Source organism: Nyctereutes procyonoides, unplaced genomic scaffold, assembly GCF_905146905.1.
Source record: "Nyctereutes procyonoides isolate TBG_1078 unplaced genomic scaffold, NYPRO_anot_genome, whole genome shotgun sequence".
In the NCBI taxonomy this organism is placed as follows: domain Eukaryota; kingdom Metazoa; phylum Chordata; class Mammalia; order Carnivora; family Canidae; genus Nyctereutes; species Nyctereutes procyonoides.
The window spans coordinates 14527710-14547017 of record NW_026575043.1 but is presented as its reverse complement, the minus strand read 5'-3'; the positions used below and the strand labels follow the sequence as shown (position 1 = coordinate 14547017).

Sequence of the window (19308 nt, the reverse complement as noted above, 5' to 3'; positions counted from 1 at the left end):
GGCATGGGCAGTGACCAACTGGAACAGACAGGTAAAAAATTTGGGATCAGATTCCTGGTGGCCCCCAACCAGGCCAGATGTTAAGTTCGTAAGACCCACTTACAGGGGTCTCATTGGGGGAATTTGTGTAGTTGAAATATTCCTTTATTCAGGCTCCACTCTAGTGGTAATTATTTGTCACAGTGAGATGGATCTTTTTATTTCTCTCTAGTCCAATTCATCCATTTCACCATCATCATAATAATCTTCCCCAAATGCTTTAATCATAATTTCAATGAATCCAGAGCTAGAAAGAACTTAAGAAATAATTCATGCTATTTCCCCATCTCAAAAAGACATTTCATTGTCATTCTCTGCTTATAGAATAATGAATGTTATCCACTGAGGCAGGGAGCACTAGAGAAGGACCAGACTGAGAAAGAAGAACAGAAAGTATTATAATTTTGGTATTGGACAACTTGAATTTTAAATTCCTTATTATGGATATTTTTGAATATACCCAACATTTGAAAGATTAGTATAATAAGCCCTGTATAACCATCATATAGTTGTCAAGATAGGATTAGTGTTATTTCACCTCTACCCACATTCTGCGTTCCCTTCGTGGATTACTTTGAAGGCAATCCATAGTATCACTGTCATCTCATCTGTAAATATTTCAGTATAGATGCAATGAATTTGATATGCTTTGTTCAACCAAGTGAAATGTGAAATGGTCAATTGGATATGTGGGTCTGGAGCTTAGAGGGGATGAACAGCAAATGTTTCCAGACCTTGTGGGACTGGTAATAACAAAGGAGACAAACACATGTAACGATAGTTAACATTTACTTAGTGCTCACTATGTGCCAGATACTCTATGGAGAGATTTGCCCTCATCAACTCACTTCCTCATGACTATAACCCTATGAGGCAGGTACTTTTATTTACCCTATTTTATAGATGAGGAAACTCGGGGAGAGACTGAGTAGTAACTTGCCCCAGGTCACGCAACTAATTAGGAGGCAGAGCCTGGTATGACCCAGATAATCTGACGCACTGTGCTTTGTGACTAAGAAAAGTACAGTAATAAAGGTGACACCAGGGGACAAACAAGTCCTATGATGGTATAAAAGTGGCAATGATCAATTCTGCCTGGAGACAGGGAGAGGAAGAGTGGTGGTTTCAGGGAAGGTTTCATGGGAGGAGACTGAGAAGAATGGTCCTTGAGCCCCTCACTAAGCAAAATACCACTGGTTCTGAATTCTGCCAAAGGTATGTAATAGTCTCAATAAAATGCTTTGTCTACAAATGATATAATAGGAAGAATGTAACCTAATTTGCTCACGTGACTGGCTCATAGTAAAAGTATATAGGTATCTTTTTCATCAAGAAGTGATTTATCCTAGTAAAATCCAGAAAGGGTAATTAATTTAATGGTACTGAAAATCTTGAAGCAGCACAATCACAATAAATAAAGTCAGAAATTTATTTTTCTAAGTGGTGTTGATTTTTCTGATTAATCATTCTGCTAAAACCCAGAAAGTGTAATTAACAATATTGAAAAATCTTAAAGCAACATGACAATAGCAAATGTGATAGAAATCTCTTCTTTTCTTTTTTTTTTTAAGATTTTATTTATTCATTCATGAGAGACAGAGAGACAGAGACATAAGCAGAGGGAGAAGCAGGATCCCTGCATGGAGCCTGATGAGGGACTCAATCCCGGGACCTCAGGATCATGACTTGAGCCAAAGGCAGATGCTCAACCACTGAGACACCCAGGTGCCCCAGAAATCTCTTATTTTCAAGTGGCATTCAACTAAATTAAAATTTGGGGATGTAACATTAGAAAGAAAACAATTCTAATAGTTTTCAACTAAATTTAGAAAATTTTACTAAACTTGTGTCTAACAGAATGAAATAACTCCACCGGAAGCCTCTGTACTTGACCACACATAAAATTCTGCTGTAGCTCAGATACTCTGCCAATCTCCTACAATTTGCCACATGGTCACAAGCGTCCTTGCACCATGTCAAGAATTCCCACTTGGTATATGAGTAGAAACTGCTGAACCAACTGTTAGCTTAAATGTCTTCTTCAGGCTTGCAGAGCTTGCTAAGAGGCCATTACCAATCACCCTCCTGTACACATTGTTCACTGGCTTGCTCCCCCTAGTAACTGGTTCATTTTTCTCTGTTCAGTGGCCATGGGTGGTGTCTCTCATTTTGGTGAAAGACAAAATGCACAGGGCAATTAAGGAAATGATTTTATTCAGGCCTTTACAATTAGGAAAATGCTCATCAATGAAGACTGTTTCAAGAAAAGGAAAGGAGACCAGGGTTTTATAGAAGCAAGGAAACAAAGAAGTTGTCCAATAGTCCTATGAGAGTCTCCAGGAAGGCTGGAGAGGGTATCCTCTGAGTTGTTGAGAAAGAGCAGAGAGAAATATTCAAGATCAGGGTGGTATTTTGTGGTTAGCCATTTCTCAGAACCCTAAAGGGGAAGGAGTATTCTTAACCCTTGCTTTTGAGGAACACAAAGCTCAGATAAAGTTTGACATTGTCAGTCCTCCTTTTTTGTTTAGGATGAATGTCTATTCATCATCGAACAATTCAGCAATTATAACCCTCCAGAGTGGGGCAGAACAAGGTCTCAGAAATAGTTTACAAAGATTTTTGTATGGCTCCTGCTAAAGTGAATGAAGCAGCTATTAATAAGTGATGGTAAAGAGCAATGGTTATAGCATCCTGGAGATCAGGCCCCTTATTTTTTTTTAATTTTTATTTCTTTATGATAGTCACAGAGAGAGAGAGAGAGAGAGAGGCAGAGACACAGGCAGAGGGAGAAGCAGGCTCCATGCACTGGGAGCCCGACGTGGGATTCGATCCCGGGTCTCCAGGATCGCGCCCTGGGCCAAAGGCAGGCGCTAAACCGCTGCGCCACCCAGGGATCCCCCAGATCAGGCCCCTTAAAAGGGAGATGCTTACAATGAAAAAGAGAAATGTGAACATTAAAGGTTATATTAAAATGGGGAGCTGGGAGCTGAACTCTGAGGGTAAGCAGCCCACTGGGTTTCAAGAGGCCAGTGGAGGAATACTCTATGGTATGTACCACTGCTTTTTGAGTTTCTAGGAACTCTTGGGTTAGGATGTTGATGCTTTTGATCATGTTTCCTCAGTCCATACATGAACCTAGCATTCTATCAGGCTTATTTAATGGTCCAGGTTGTGCCTTTTCAGGGAGAAATCAGACCTGTGAATGGCTGGCTGTGGTGCTGAGTTCTTTGAGACATATGTCAAGCCATTGGGCTTTAGCTCGCAGTGTTCTTTGGGCCCTACAGAAAGGGCCAGCTGCCAAGCAACTTAGAGTCCTCACAGGGACCTGGGTAGTAGGCTCCAGTTCTCAGTGACACTGAGTCAGGTAGCAGGGCGAAAAATTGGAAACCTTAGTTTGAAGGATTATGGTCAGATATTGAAGGAAACTGGAAGGATTGAAAATCTAATAAAGATTGACAATTTGGAAAGGAGCCAGTCCAATTTACAGGTAGGTACCCACACTGATTTTTCCACAGGTAGGGAGCAAGATAGTTCAAAGAGCCAGAGGCAAGACAGAGTTTGTATAGGCATCAGTTATCCACAATTTTAAAAGAGTTCTATCTAAAATAGTTCAAAGACAATGAACAGGGTCAGAATCTGGTAACCTGGAAGGGTCTGCTATATGACATATAGTTTTCATTGAGATTCAAAATTCTCAAAAAGAAACAAAACAAAACAAACAAAACCAAAATTCTCTCTACAGTCACCCCAGTTTTGGTCAAAGATAACCTCAAAGAAAAGTTATTCTTGATCAGGTTAGTTTAATTAAATTTGGCATAGTTATCTAGATAGGTATAATAGGAATGGTAATTTACCATATAGGCCATTTTAAGTTTACTTTCTGGAAATTTTTATAAGGAATTTCAGACTGGACTTTTAAAAAAGCCTCTTGATGTTAAAATGTCAAGCTGAAAGCTTGCTACCAGATTTCAGCTGTAGTAGCCCACATCTGGGCAAATTCTTTTCTTCTTGAAGTTACCCAAATATTCTGAGATTCATGGGCCTTCCTGGAAATGACCTTTCTTACTTACCTATAAGGCTGGGAATTTATGTCAGGTATCTGGGCTGTTTGCCCCTGAGAGCTTTGTAAATACTGAGTCCATAAAGCTGACCTTAATTTCTTCAAAGTGGCTAGTCATATCTGATTAAATAAGCAACATTGTCAAATATGACATTCCGGGCAAGGCCTTGGTTGTGTAACCCATATTTTCAATTATGTCATGGTAACAAGGACAGATCCTTACTGAACCTATGCAAAACTATTGCCACGAATACAAAAATACTCAAGGAGAGTTCCTGAGTTCTGGATTAATTGGGCAAGAAAAACAAGGTATCATTTGCAAATCTTTCAGTTGACAAAAACAGCGTCCACTAAATTATCCATTACAGAGAGTAGAAGAGAAAAAAGTAAGGGCTTCCTTATTCCTCAGAAAATAGAATATTAGAACAACCACATTCCAGACAAAAACACAGTCATTCTTCATCAGCTCATTGAGTCTTATCTAATTAAATCTTGTTCTTCCCTGTCATGAGTTCATGTGTTTCTCAGCTAGAGTTCCAGAAATCCTAACTCAGTCCACTGGTATGATCTCAGCCCACTTGTTTAAGTGATGCCACCAGAACTCTATACTCCAAAGTACTTCTGTGTTGAAGGTGAAATACTCTGGCCTGTAGCTGATTGCAAGAGCTTTAGGGAAGCAACGGAGTAAAACAAAGAACTTTCTGTAGATGACATAAGATTTTAAATGGCTGTGGTAAACTTATTACTGACCATTTTCAGTAGTGAAATATTTGAGGATTGTTCATTATAAGAATAGTGCAACTGACCGAAAAAATGTGGTTGTTTATGTGGCATACAAAACAAGATAAAAAGTCAATCCAAAAAAGTTTGAGACAAAGTAATTATAAACACAACTGCTACTCCTATTTCAGAGAAGAATGGATATTACATCTAGTTTATAAAAATAGATGAACGTCATCTTTAAAAAATCCTCAGATATAACTGTAATAATCTTGACACAATATACCATGAATATAGCATACCAAATGTACAGTGAAATATTCAAGAATATGTCAAGAATATCAAAGAGATTCTATAAGTTTGGACTACGTCTTATACATCAATATGTTAATAAAACTCCATAAGTGAGTGATGTGAATACCAAACTGAAAATCACTGTCCCAAAGATGCCAGATTCAAATTAAAGAAATAGAATTGTGATCAAGTTAATATATTTTTATATAAATTTATTTTTTATTAGTGTTCAATTTGCCAACATATAGAATAACACCCAGTGCTCATCCCATCAAGTGCCCCCCTCAGTGTCCATCACCCAGTCACCCCCACCCCCCGCCCCAAGTTAATATTTAAAAAAAAATAATTGATGGTGCCTGGGTGGCTCAGTCAGTTAAGTATCTGTCTATCTGTCTTTGGCTCAGGTCATGATCCCAGGGTCCTGGGATAGAGCCCTGCAGCTGGGAGTGGGGAGTGGGATGGTCCCTGCTTAGCAGGGAGTCTGCTCTCTCTTTGCCCCTCCCCCACTTTTTCCTCTTTCTCTCAAATAAATAAATAAAATATTTAAAAAAATAATTGAAAAAAAATAAAAATAAAAATTGAGATTATGACTGTCAGCGCTGCATTATTATTGCCTAATATTAGACAAAGCAGTACTAGGACTCTGATACATAGAAACATATCACAGACAATGAGGACACTGATAATTTTCTAGGGATATCTCATATAACATACAATTTCTGAAATATTTATAAAATCATATCCATACACATTTTACCTAGGGAAAGTTAAGCATCTCTTCTGGTGTACTAACTCATCAATGTAACTCTTCAAAAGTCTAATTATTTCTAGTACTTCTTTTTTAATACAGATGAAGGAATAAGCCATGGTGACTTTCCAGGGAACTTTTAAAAAATATATGTATATATGCACATACACACATACATCCATGGCGCCTCTAGACTACATAAAAAGAAAAGGTAAAATTATAATAATCTAGCCACATAATGAATATCTATTCATTTACTCAGTATGGCAAGTTTCAAGGTTTTAAATTTCTTAAAGATCTTGCAAATCTCTTCAAAATGACATACTGCAAAACATAATTATTGCTGAAATAAATTTTTTCAGAATAATAATTCAACTGGGTAAAACATAAATTTACATTTTTCATTGTCTTAAACATTTACTAGACATCATGTTAGCTTATTCAATCAGTAAATCTATAAAGTTGAGAAAGAACATAAACACAAGTAGAATAAAAATCTATGCTTACATTACATTTAACACCAATAAGAGAAAACAGCTGTTTTCATTTTAACAGCTGTTTTTATTAAAACAAAATTATTAAGCTAGTATTACTTGTCAAAACTTACCCAAATTATGTGAACTCAAATTCTTAAATTATTTTTGAGTTTCTTTCTTTCTTTCCTTTCTTTTTCTTTCTTTCTTTCTTTCTTTCTTTCTTTCTTTCTTTCTTTCTTTCTTTCTTTCTTTCTCTCTCTCTCTCTCTCTCTCTCTCTTTCTTTCTTTCTCTTTCTTTCTTCTGAGTTGGTTTCTATAAGAATATGTTTTTCTCCCCACACTGAAAATGTTAAAGATCCAATGTTTTAAATATTTCTAGGAATTTTAGAAATATTTAATTTATGTAAATGCTTATTTATCTCTAAGCCAATCAGACTGGAGCTCCTTTAATTTAAGAGATTTTCTAATCTAGTGTATTAATACCATCAAGAGATAGGAAAACAAATAAATAAAATCTTTAAAAAAAAGAGATAGGAAAACATTACACACTCTTACGAGAGGCAAAGGCCTTTCTAAATTACAAGTGTATCAGCATATAGACTCCCACGTAGAGAAAGCTTATGATTTCAATTCTAAAATTTCAGCTAGCTCAATCATAAACCCAGAAATACAAAACTCACCAGTCCAGACATTCACTTCCTGGTTGACATGAAATTCTTAGTTGATTTGAGCTCAAAATAGACAAAGAGAAGAGATTAACCACATTCTCCATTACCTTCCACTCAACAGAGACAAAGATGTCTACAAATCATCAACTGTTTACAAAGTTCATCAAATGTTTGGGGCAGGAAACCAAAAGATGACACCAGAAATCAAACAAGTGCTCAGAAAGAATCAAAATCAAATCTTCCTGTGCTACCTATGGATGAAGGTCTGGGGCACGGAGTTGAACTCTGATCACCAGTCAGGAGGGGATGTGATCAGGAGCACAAAGGGCTCCAGCCGGCTCATTCCCTGAGGCAATTGCGGATCTGCAGATGAGTTCTAATTCCATCCAATCACTGTACCCAGCTGAGGGAGACCCTGTTTACGAGGGAAATATGAGAAGGAAGGGGAGCCAGGTCAGCACAAATACGATAAGGATAGTAGCCCAAATGCAGTGAGATGACTATGAGCATGGTCACTGGGTCAGGCATACTGGGATTCAAATCATGGATCCACAATTTATGCGACCTTTGGAAAGCTATTTTACCTTCCTGAGTCTCCATCTATTCATACATAACGTTGGAAATAACAGTACCTACCACCTATGTGATTGTAAAGATTAACTTTCCACATAAAAGAACACACCAGAGATCAGCCCCCCTGACACAAACCTGTTGCTGTGTGCCTCCAACTTACTTCTCCTGTCGTATCTTCACCCTCCAGTGTCTACCTCCTATTTTAGAGACTATTTTAAGGCAATGTCTCTCAAATTTTATGTGAAACAGAATTACCTGTAAAGTTTGCCAAAAACGAATGTCCCTAGGTCACAAACCCCAGACATTAGGATCTGATACATGGTAGGATGCAACAAACTTCATTTGAGCAAGCATCCGAATGGTTCTGATGCAGGTGTCCTTTAGATTATAATTGAAAAACTCTTCTGTTAGCTGTTCTTCTTTCGGACTTCAAGCTTTTTCTCCATTCTGGATTTTCGGATACTGCTTCCTCAGTGGAATGTCCTTTCTTCACAGTTATGCTGGTGAAATTTTATTTATTTTCAAGACTTCCTTCAAATGTTTTCTCTTATACATGGTCTTCCTGGACTCCTCAAGGCAAAAGGGCTTTGCTGTCTCTACTCTGGTATTTGTTTATACATCTCATTCCCCATTTGACAGTGAGCTCTTGTAGGGGAGGAACTGGGTGTTATTTATCGCTGTGCCTTCAACATGTAGAAAAGGCACTCTTTCAATGTCTGGCAATAGAAATGACGATCCCAACCCCATATTTTGGGGAGAATGATTTGAATCTCTCCCATCCTTGGCTTTAAACTCCTCTACAAACCTGAACTGAGAACCGTACAAAGGTTTAGTCCAGAAGACAGTAAGGTCTTGTCAAGCTACAGAATGGGAAAAAAAATCTTGCAATATTTTTGAGATAAAAGACTGGACATTGATTGCTGGGATACCAATCTCTAAGAAATGGTGCTAACATATCATTGCAATAAATCAGAAAAACAGTGCTTGTAAGCTCAGGTTCCCACCAGAAACTCTTTTCACCACTGGCAAAACAGAGCTTTGTTCTGCCTCTGCTGAAGTAGATAGTGTCCTTCGGTAGAAATAAAGACCTTCCTAGCATCAACCTACCTCTGCTATTTGTGTGCATGAATATGTTACTCGGGCAACGACAGATCGCTAACCGTCTCTGAGTCCGGCCACCTGACAATCACCCAAAGTCACCAGTAATAGGCAGCCGACATTCTGAACCCAAATAAGGCTTGACGAGAGGCCTTTCCAGGGAAATGCTTTATCATTACAGGCATGTCGCTGAACCCTACTGAAGAGTGTGAATAAAAATTGCTCTCTAGCTATAGGCAACAGAATAAGCCATGAAATGAAAGATTATTTCTAATAAGTTGAAATGATAAATTTAGTAATACATCAACATAAGAAGCTTTACAAAATCATGAATTTAAAGAAGCAGTTTTGAGGTTAGGAGTCAAGAGAGTCACTCCCTTGTGAGGGGCGGCGGGGGGCGGCGGTGGTCATGACTAGCAGAGAGCCTGAGGGACTTCTGATGTTCTATTTCCTGGTCCGGGTGCTGAAAACATGGGTGTGTTCACTTTGTTGGAATTCTTGGAGCTGTACATTATGATATATGTTGTGCGTGTGTTATATTTCAAGAAAGTTTACCTCCTCCTCCCAAAAAGCATTTTTGTCCCCTTTCTTCACTAAATATATGCTGAACAAATATGTACAGAATAATAGTTTGAAGGGATGCCAGGATTGCCGCATGCCTCAAGGAGCCATATATGTCTTGGTCTGGCCTGGGCATCAGATGTGCATTTTTACTTACTTCAGTTCACTTCATTGTTCCAAAACCTAGCTTTCCTATTCAAAGCAAAGACCTCCCATGCAATTTTCTTGCATAAGGTCCCCATCCTGGCTGCATAAGGAAGGTTCCTTCACTGCCATAGTCCTGCCTCAGATGAGCTTCCTTGTACATGTTGCCTGGCTTTGTCAGGTCTTGACGCCATCCTGAAGATGGTAAAATGAGCCAAGTGATTTCATCTCTCATGGCACACCTTGAGGACATTACTTGGGTACAAGCCAATTCACTGCTCACAGTCTGAGAGACGTCTTTTTCCCACGAGCTAGCTTACCTCCCCCTCTTTCACAAAGAACTTCTTCCATGGGAAAAGACACACCAGAGAGTATGGAGCATTGTAGCTACTGGGAAATATGCTTGACATAGGAGATGCTGTCCCCACTCCCTCCTTCCCCACCCACTCCACACTGACGTGTCAACTCTAATTTCTTACTAGTGCTTGGGTTTCACTCGAAGCTTTCTTTGCTTGCTCATGCCCATCAACAAATATATCCAGGGAAAGAGAGTGCATCGGGAATAACTGGCCTGTGTGTAAGCAATCCTTTTTGTGGCTGATTGGCCTTGAGCAGCTTGGAGAATTTGACTCCTTGAACTCTTTGACAGATGTAGGTGCCCTGTGAGTATGTTTCTTTCCACCTGTGACCTAGAACTAAAAGTGATGATGAGCATCAATTGGCAGGATGTGTTTGTTGATTGACACTTGACTTCAAGACCAAGCTGAGCATTCGCACTCTTTTGGCTAATTGCACTGGTCTTTCCACTTGGTCAATTCCATGACTCTGATCCAGGGCCCAAGGAATTAGCATCTCTACGAAACCAGACACAACTGCAATGCCAAAAAGGGTTGTGCTCAAGTATACAGGGAGTAGATGCAAAGAGTCCGCTTTTCATTGGGTTGTAACAGTGTTGTGGCCAATTGGTTTCAGGAAGTTTTTGTTTCGTGTTCCTCCAAAAAATATTTTCAGAGATTTTGCCTTTAGTCTTTCAAGCAGTTTTATAAATGATGCATCTTTTATATTAAAAAAAAAGTTTATGGATTACACTATGTAGACTTTAATTCTACAGCTTGGTGGGATTTGACAACTTTCTAGACCTATCTAAACCAAGGTGTAGAACATCTCCATCACCTAGAGAAATAAATCACGTCCTTTTTCAGCCAGTACCTCATACACACACTCTCTCACTCCACCTACCCGCCCCCGTCTGATGGAACTTGGAGGAAACCATTGCTCGGATTTGTCTTGCCATCAATTAGTTTTGCCTTTATAAATCGGAAGTGATATGTCTTTTTCTGGGTCTGGTTAATTTTGCTCAACATGATGTTTTTGAGGGTTGCCCATGTCATTGTTTGCATCACATTATTTCTGTGTAGTATTCCGTTGTATGTATACATCATAATAAGTTTATCAATTCTCCTGATTGGGTGCACTTGGATTGTATTCAGTCTGCAGCTATTATTAAGACTGCTATGGACGTTGTTGTAAAAGTCTTCATGTGCTCATGTTTTTCCCATTTCTCTTGTGTAAGTAGACTTTTAGGACTGTAAGCAGATATATGGCAAGTTTATAGGAAACTTCCAAAACTTTTCCCAAGTGGTTTTACCATTTTACACTCTTACTAGCAAAACAAGAGTTTCAATTGCTCCATATATGGAATCATCAATATTTTAATTTTACTTATGCCAGCATTTGGTATTTTCGCTTTTTATTATTTCAGCTATCTTAATTTATGTGAAATAATATCCTACTGTGGTGTCAGTTGAAAGCACTCCATAATCTGTGATGTTGAGTGCTTTTCACGAGCTCAAAAATTGGCAATTTGTTCTTTTGTGACCTGTCTTTTCTAATTCTTTGCCTATTTTTACAAATAGGGCTACGTTTTTTGCCTGTTTGTTTTTGTTTTTTAAGAGTTTTTATATGTTATGCATATGAATCTTTTATCAAATGTATATATATTACATGCGTATTTTCCAGTCTGTGGTTTGATAATTCATTTTTTAATTATGACTTCTGGTGAATAGAAATTAATTTTTGTGAGGTTTGACTTAGGAATTTCTTCTTTTATGTGCTTTTTATGACCTGTTTAAGAAAACTTTGCCTTCCCAATGACTGTGATATTCTCATAAATTTTCTCAAAGAAGTTTTATATTTTGCCTTGACATATTTATGGTCTATGATCCGTATCAAATTAATTGTTATGTATGGTATGAAGTAGAAAGTCAAGATTCATTTTTCCCCAAATACTCAGGTGTCCAAACAGTTCAAAAGATTTGTTCAAAGACTTTTATTTCCTTATTAGAATAACTTGATGCTTTGGTTGAAAATCAGTTAGTATATACATGTGTATGCCCACTTCTCAGTATTCTGTTCTATTCCATTGATCTATTTCTGGACTCACTTGGTTTCACAGACATATATCATTTCTTGTAGCTTCAGAGTAAGTCTTAAAATTAGTTCATGTAAGTCTTCCAACTTTTTTTTTCTTTATCAAAATTGTTTTGGTTGTTCCAAATCCCTTGGATTTCTATATTTATTTTAGAATCAGCTTGTCATTTTCTTTAAAAGAATCAGCTGGATTTTTTTTTATTAGAATTAGGTAGAATTTATCATCAATTAGGGAGAATGGATGTCTTCACATGTTGAGTCTACCAGCTTTTAAAAATAGTATTTCATCTTATTTAAATAGGTTTTATTTCTATTGACAATGTTTAGTAGTTTTCAAAGTGTAGAGATTTGGCATACCTTTCACTACATTTATTCCTGGTTATTTAAGTTTTTGGTGGTGATATCATAAATAATGTCTTAAACTTTTTATTTGCCAATTTTTCATTGCTAGAGTATAGTGCATGCAGTGGGGTGTGGTGACTTTGTACCCTGACGCTTTGCTAAATTTACTTATTAGTTTTAATATTTGTACACATTCCATAGCATTTTCTTCTTCTTTTTTTAAGATTTTATTTATTTATTCATGAGAGACAGAGGGAGAGAGAGAGAAAGAGAAAGAGAGAGAGAGGCAGAGACACAGAGAGGGAGAAGCAGGCTCCATGCAGGGAGCCTGATGTGGGACTCGATCTGGGGACTCCAGGATCACACCCTGGGCAGAAGGCAGGCGCTAAACCACTGAGCCACCAAGGGATCCCCCTCCATAGTGTTTTCTATGCATAAAATTATTTTCTTTGGATAACAGTCTGGTTTCCTCCTCTAGAATCTTCACACTTTTTATTGCATTTACTTGTCTTCTACAATTGCCACAACTTCTAGAATATTGCAAAATAGAAGTAGGAGTTGATGTTCTTGCCTTAACCCCAATCCTAGAGGAAAGGCAGTCAGTGTCACTAGTTTGAAGAATAGCTTGTAATTAGATGGAGAAAGGTTTTTTCTTTCTTTTTTCTTTTTTTGAGAAAGGTTTTTTCTATTTCTAGTTTGCTGATAGTTTTTAGCATGAATGGGTGTTGAATTTCATCTAGTGGATTTTCTGCATTTATTGAGATAATTATTTTTTTCTTTCTTTTCCTAATAAATTCACTCATTCAAGTTAAATTGATTCACTTTCACACATTAAACCAATCTTGCATTTCTGTTTAAACCCCACTTGGTCATGACTTTTATCTATTGATGATGACTTTTTATGTTTCTTTTTTTTAAGATTTTATTTATTTATTCATGAGAGACACACAGAGAGAAAGAGGCAGAGACACAGGCAGAGAGAGAAACAGACTCCATGCAGGGAAGCCTGATGTGGGACTCGATCCCCAGTCCCCAGGATCACACCCTGGGCTAAAGGTGGTGCTAAATCGCTGAGCCACCCAGGCTGCCCTTTTTATATGTTTCTGAATTTTAACTGCTGATATTTCATTAAGGATTATGTGGATATACATATATTATATATGCATATAATATATATTTAAGCATATATATATAATTTTAAAGATCCTTTCTGAAAATATCAATACTTCTTGAGCTCTGATTATATTAACTATTTTTCTTTGCAGGTTTGCTTTCATACTTTTTCATATGTTCCTTAATTTTAGATATTCAGTTTCCTAATTTTAGATTTAATACCAGACATTGTGTATTAATAAGAACATTAGAGACCCAGACCAATTCTTTTACACTGAGAAGAGGCATGTTCCCTCTTCTGTCAAACTTTCAGTGTAGAGGTTTGGTGAGTAAACTTTGTAGTGGAGGCAGGCTGAGGCTCTGTTGTTATTTTATTTTTTATTTTTTTTTAATTTTAATTTTTTTATTTATTTATGATAGTCACACAGAGAGAGAGAGCTAGAGAGAGAGGCAGAGACACAGGCAGAGGGAGAAGCAGGCTCCATGCACCAGGAGCCCGACGTGGGACTCGATCCCGGGTCTCCAGGATCGCGCCCTGGGCCAAAGGCAGGCGCCAAACCGCTGTGCCACCCAGGGATCCCTCTGTTGTTATTTTAGTTCTTCTGTCCTGATCCCAGCCTTTGGCTCTTATTGAAGTCCTAGAGCATCTCAGAGGTAACCTTGTAGTTCTTCTACTCTCCCTCCAGTGGAAGCCTAGAGTGCCCTGTAGGGTTTCTATCAGCTCTCCTGCCCTATCTCCAGCAGTTAGCAGCTTCTGCCTTGCATTTGTCAAAGGCCCCATCCATCTCATATCTCACAGGGGAGATCTCTCAGGACTTTCTTGCCCCCAGACTATGTACAAGTGACAATCCATAGGCAAGAACTAGAGAGTGAGTGCATACTAGGGTTCCTTAAGACTCCAGCCCACCATCCCAGCCAACCAGTGAACATCAAAAGTCCATCAAAAGTCCAACTGACTTCTCCTCACCCCATCTACAGAAGGCTCTTCCAATCCTCACTTCAGCCAAGGCTTGAAGCAGTCATGGGCCTCTCTCTCCTGAAATCCATGCCATTTAAATTTATTTCTCTACATCTCTTATAGGTTTCTTTAAACGAGAATTTCTTTAAACTATAATTTCTTTAAACTATAAATTTATAATTTAAATTAAACTATAAATTTATAGTTTATTTTTTTTAATTTATAGTTTAAATGATAATTATAGTTTGTCTGGATGAGTTTTTGCAATGGTCTCTTGCTACTTCTTATATCCTAACAGGAAGCAAACCTTTAAAAGTGATGTTAAAAAATCATTAGGCAACTGAAATTCTATACCTTCCATTAAAACACAACACACACACACACACACACACACACACACACGAGTCCATTTCCTAATTTCTCTTAACTTTTGCCCTACTCAGCCATCCATATCACTTCCTGTTGCCCGCCTCTTTTAAATCAGTGACTCTCCATTAGGATGCTTTTGCTCCCCAGGGGACACTTCTGATTGTTATGGCGGGGAGAGTGCTATTGGCATAGAGAGGGTAAAAACCAGGGATATTGTTAAACATCTATCAGTGAGTGGGACAGCACTCAGCAACAAAGAATCATCTGGTCCAAAATGTTAATGGTGCTGAAATTAAAAAATCCTGTTTGAAGGGAATATGAATGAATGCCCATAGCAAATTCAATCTTTTTTTTTTTTTAATCAACAAATTCTGGTGGCTACCAAGCAAATCACAAAGGAATGGAAGGGGAAGCAAGAATATTTGTATTATCTCCTTAATCCTGGGAAGGCAGTGAGTGACTCTTCCGCATTGCCACATCTTTTGTCACAATGATTTACCATGGTAGTATCGGTAATGAATGTTTGCTGAATGAATACACGGATGAAAGAGTGAAGTGTATGTGCTGCCTGCTATCTGATAAGCTTCTTTTATGAAGCTTCTGCTTGAGCCTCCCATTACTTGTCAAAGGACAAGGGCATTTGAAAATTGTGTCCCCAAAGTTAATACAGTGATGTTCTGCTTTTGAAGTCAACTAGTTCAAATACTTCCTCGTTTACTTTGGATGTTCTTTCAAAACCATTCTTCCATTTCTACATTTGTGACTGGTCACTACCATGAGGCACCGCACTGGGCCCTGGGATAACGTGTTGAGTACTGCATGGACTTTGCCTCTGAAGGATCCTTCCCAGCGTATGCTCCACAGAAAAGCATGCATCTCTGAGTCACCAAAGTCGTGTTCATGATGGCTATTCTGAAAGCATAGCCTCAAAAATGTTTAAAAATCTGAAAAAGATAAAGAGAGAGAATCGAGTATGTTATAGTTCTGATTAATAAACTTATTTTGGGCACCTAGATGGCTCAGTCAGCTAACTACCTGACTCTTGGTTTCTACTCAGTCATGATGAGTAGAGCTCAGGGTCATGAGCTCTAGAGGAGTCTGCTTCCTGTCTCTCTCTCTCTCTCTCTCTCTTGCTGCCCCTCCCCCTACTTGTTCTCTCTCTAAAATAAATAAATATATTTCATAAGAAATTTATATATGAAACTCAGCACTATTTAAAATCAATTATCAGTAGAAATTTTTATCTTCCAAAATCACTTTGGGGACAAGATGCAAGGCTTACAACCAATTTACCCAGACAAGGAAATACTACGAGTTAGACTGGTGTGGGTTGCTGGCATTTATTTTTGTTATTTTTGCTCTAGTTGTCTGATGCAAATATTTGGATGGATGATTTATTACCATGTTTGAGTCCTGAGGCTTTTTCACTGAGGCTTGAACAGTCAGTGAGGAAATGTTTTTCAAATATATTCCAATTCAAATGATTTAAATAAATTATGTGTATATGTGTGGGCATGTATATTTGTGCTCTGCACTTACAAGAGAGTTCCAGCAGTTTTCAGCTTTCCTTTAAGAAGCTTTTCAGACTAATAAGTTATGAAAACCTCATGCGTGGATGAAATACAATTTCTTCATCTTTTTGGTAATCTTTTAAATTTTTTTCTCCTTAATTATTCATTTATTTTTTTCTATAAATATCCAGGGTTTGTGAGATCTAGAGCTCTTTCTTAAACTTACTGTAGTCTTAAGAGTTCTGGTTGAACCAGGGGTAAGGATGTGGCATTACCAGGTCCCAGTCACAGGTAAGTATTTGGACACATGCCTGGTTCCAAACCCACCCTGAAGTAGGACCCCAGCCAGCTCCATCTATTTGTGGTTACACCTTCATGTACCTGCCTCCCAGTTAGGTTACTGTGAGTGAAGTCCTTCTAGAGACTTTAAGTTAAAGAGAGAAAACCCATCTCAAATGAAGAAGTCAATCTGAGGAAGAGTACAAGAAGTGAAAGGCAGCGCCTAGCAATTTGCTTCTATGGGGCTAGGGAACTAGGCTCTAGGCGTATCCCAGATATGATTCACGAACACGGAATTTTTTAAATAAATTAGCTTAAGGAGGCCTCAGACAGTATTTGCTATCCTAGTATCACCCTTTATTCAGCTGAGGGCCCAGCTTGCCAAAAAGGACTGCGTGACTCTGAATTGGAAAGTTACGATCTGCAAACTAAAAGGCTGGAATCTTTGTTTACCTTGGTGTACCTACTCTGCCGTCAATCACAGGGAAATAATTTCTTTTTTATTTCTCACAAGATCTGGACTTAGGAATGTGGATCCCGTCATTGGGGAATGAAGCTCAGCTCAGTGTGTCTTCTTTTCCCTCCATACGGGTCTCTTTCCCCCTGCACTCTAGCAAAGGAGACAAGGGCATCTACCCTTCCAGTTGCTATTGTGAAATTATCATAAAGATAAGGTCAGCAGATACATGCTGAGTGCATCTGGTGACTAATTGAGACTCGACTTCTTTCTGCTTCTTCACGGAGGATGTGGTTAGGAAACACAAGGACAGGGAGGACAGGTTATCTCACTCCTCTGGAGGAGGCCCTGCCTTTGTCTTCTCCATTTGCGGTACCCTGAGGGCAAAGCATCTACTGTGGGTTTGTCTGTCACTTTCTGGGTGGTAGGAGCCTTGCCAGCTCCTGGTGGGAGACTCACTGCTGGGGAGGGACCTTGTCAACATCCCGGGGGTGGTAACAACAGCTCACTCATTAAGTCTTTGTTTTAAGATCCAAGCATCTAATTAGGATTTTGCTACTGGGATTAGAGGTATTTCTTCTTTTAAGTGGTTGAAGAAAAAGGGGTGACTGAGTGACGGGCACCGAGGTGGGCCCTTGACGGGATGAGCACTGGGTGTTATTCTATAGGTTGGCAGATTGAACACCAATAAAAATAAATTTATATAAAAAAAGGAATTGGGAATGGGGTGAGTGATATGACGATCTTTAAACATATATTAGCCTCTGAGACCAAGAAGAGAATAATGAAGACTCGCAGCAGGAGGAATTACTAGGCATTTGATGTGAAGACTGAAGAATATCATGAGATTTGATTCCTTTGCTATTTTAAAGAACACGATGAAGCATAATTTCTCAACAATTAGCAAGATAAAGCCAGCCCGGAGGAAGCACACAAGGCATGGTTTATTTATTCGCTCAGAAAAGTTAATTTGGCACCCGACGAGACAGGCAGTGGGCAAGACTATTCTGGGGAATACTAATTGGACCCAACCTTTAGCCCTCATGTGGTTCATAATCTACCTATCATACAATTCAATGATTTGTTGAGGATCCTTGTTTTTTATTTAGTGTAGAAAACCACACAAAGTAATACTGATAAACTAGATTTTTACTGGTTGGCATGATATAGAGGGCAGGCTAGATGCTAGAGATCTGCTATGCTTTGCAGCTTTTTAAAAGATCTAGCTCATAATGAGCTTGTGTGTTTGTCCCAGTTCAGCTCTTCAGCTCATGGTGCTGCTGCCTCGTGGTCACCCTCCATTCCCAGCTACATCTAGGAGCTGTTGACCAGAAGTGATGAAGCAGGACATGTGACAGCTGATTCACAGGAGTTACTGGGCACACTTGGTAAGAACCTCTGTAACCAGATGCTGAAGGTCAGAAGGGACCTACTGAATTAAGCAATTCATCCCTATTCTGCTCAGTGTGATTAGACAAATTGCTATGGAAAGTGTATATCTTGGTGTGATACCAAGAGCAACATGTCCCAGGTGCCAAACAGCATGTGGAGGGACTAGATCCCCAACCCTGAGAAGTCTCCATCCTCCATGGGATACTGATATTCCTTCCCCTTGTCCTCCCCAACCCTCCCAGAATACTATAGGGGACCTAACTGGCAAAGCAAGAGAAAGGCTCAGAAACCATGCACACTACCCAGGAATGAAGAGAAAGGAAGAGAAGAAGGAAGGTAAGGATTTTATTAGTGTCTCAGGCAAGAACTACTGATACTTGCACTTCTCTACTCCACTTTGAAACAATGGTTTATTAGTTTGCATGCAGTTTATTAAACACAGAGAAAAACCATCAACTTATCTGTTTAGTGTGGTTCATTGCAGGAGAATAAGATAACGATTTCTGCCCATTCAGTGCTAGTCCCCCAATATTTGCTAAGTGACAGACAGTGCTACTAATGCTGAGGGTGTGGTGATATGCCAGTTCTTAAGAAATGTGATCCACTGGAGGAAATCCTCATGAACCAACAGAATCACTGTCATAAGACTAAAAGAAATATTTGCAGGCAGCCTGGGTGGCTCAGCAGTTCAGCACTGCCTTTGGCCCAGGGTGTGATCCTGGAGGCCTGGGATCAAGTCCCACGTCTGGCTTTCTGCATGGAATGAAGCCTGCTTCTCCCTCTGCCTGTGTCAGTGTCTTTCTCTCTCTCTGTGTCATAAATAAATAAATAAATAAATAAATAAATAAATAAATAAATAAATAAAATCTTAAAAAAAAGAGAAATATTTGCTCAATATGGGCACAATTAGATGTAGAAAATTTCAACTGACAGTTCTTTTTAGGGAAGATAGTTCAGATGAACTCTTTGAAGTAAGGAGACAGATTACAAAAACATACCCAAGTAACAATGGATGGTTTCAACACTTTGAGGGAAGAGGAGATCTTGTTAATTAAAGGGCAATTTATTTTCCAAAC

The 19308-nt window shown here is 38.6% G+C and overlaps 1 long non-coding RNA gene across 1 annotated transcript; it reads left to right on the top strand.

The window, feature by feature from the left end:
* Positions 1–1156: 1156 nt before the first annotated feature.
* LOC129507973 (uncharacterized) lies at positions 1157–18950 on the top strand. The gene is made up of 3 exons (XR_008664109.1): positions 1157–1254; positions 18096–18228; positions 18475–18950. It is a non-coding gene; the product is annotated as an uncharacterized LOC129507973 (long non-coding RNA).
* Positions 18951–19308: the final 358 nt, after the last annotated feature.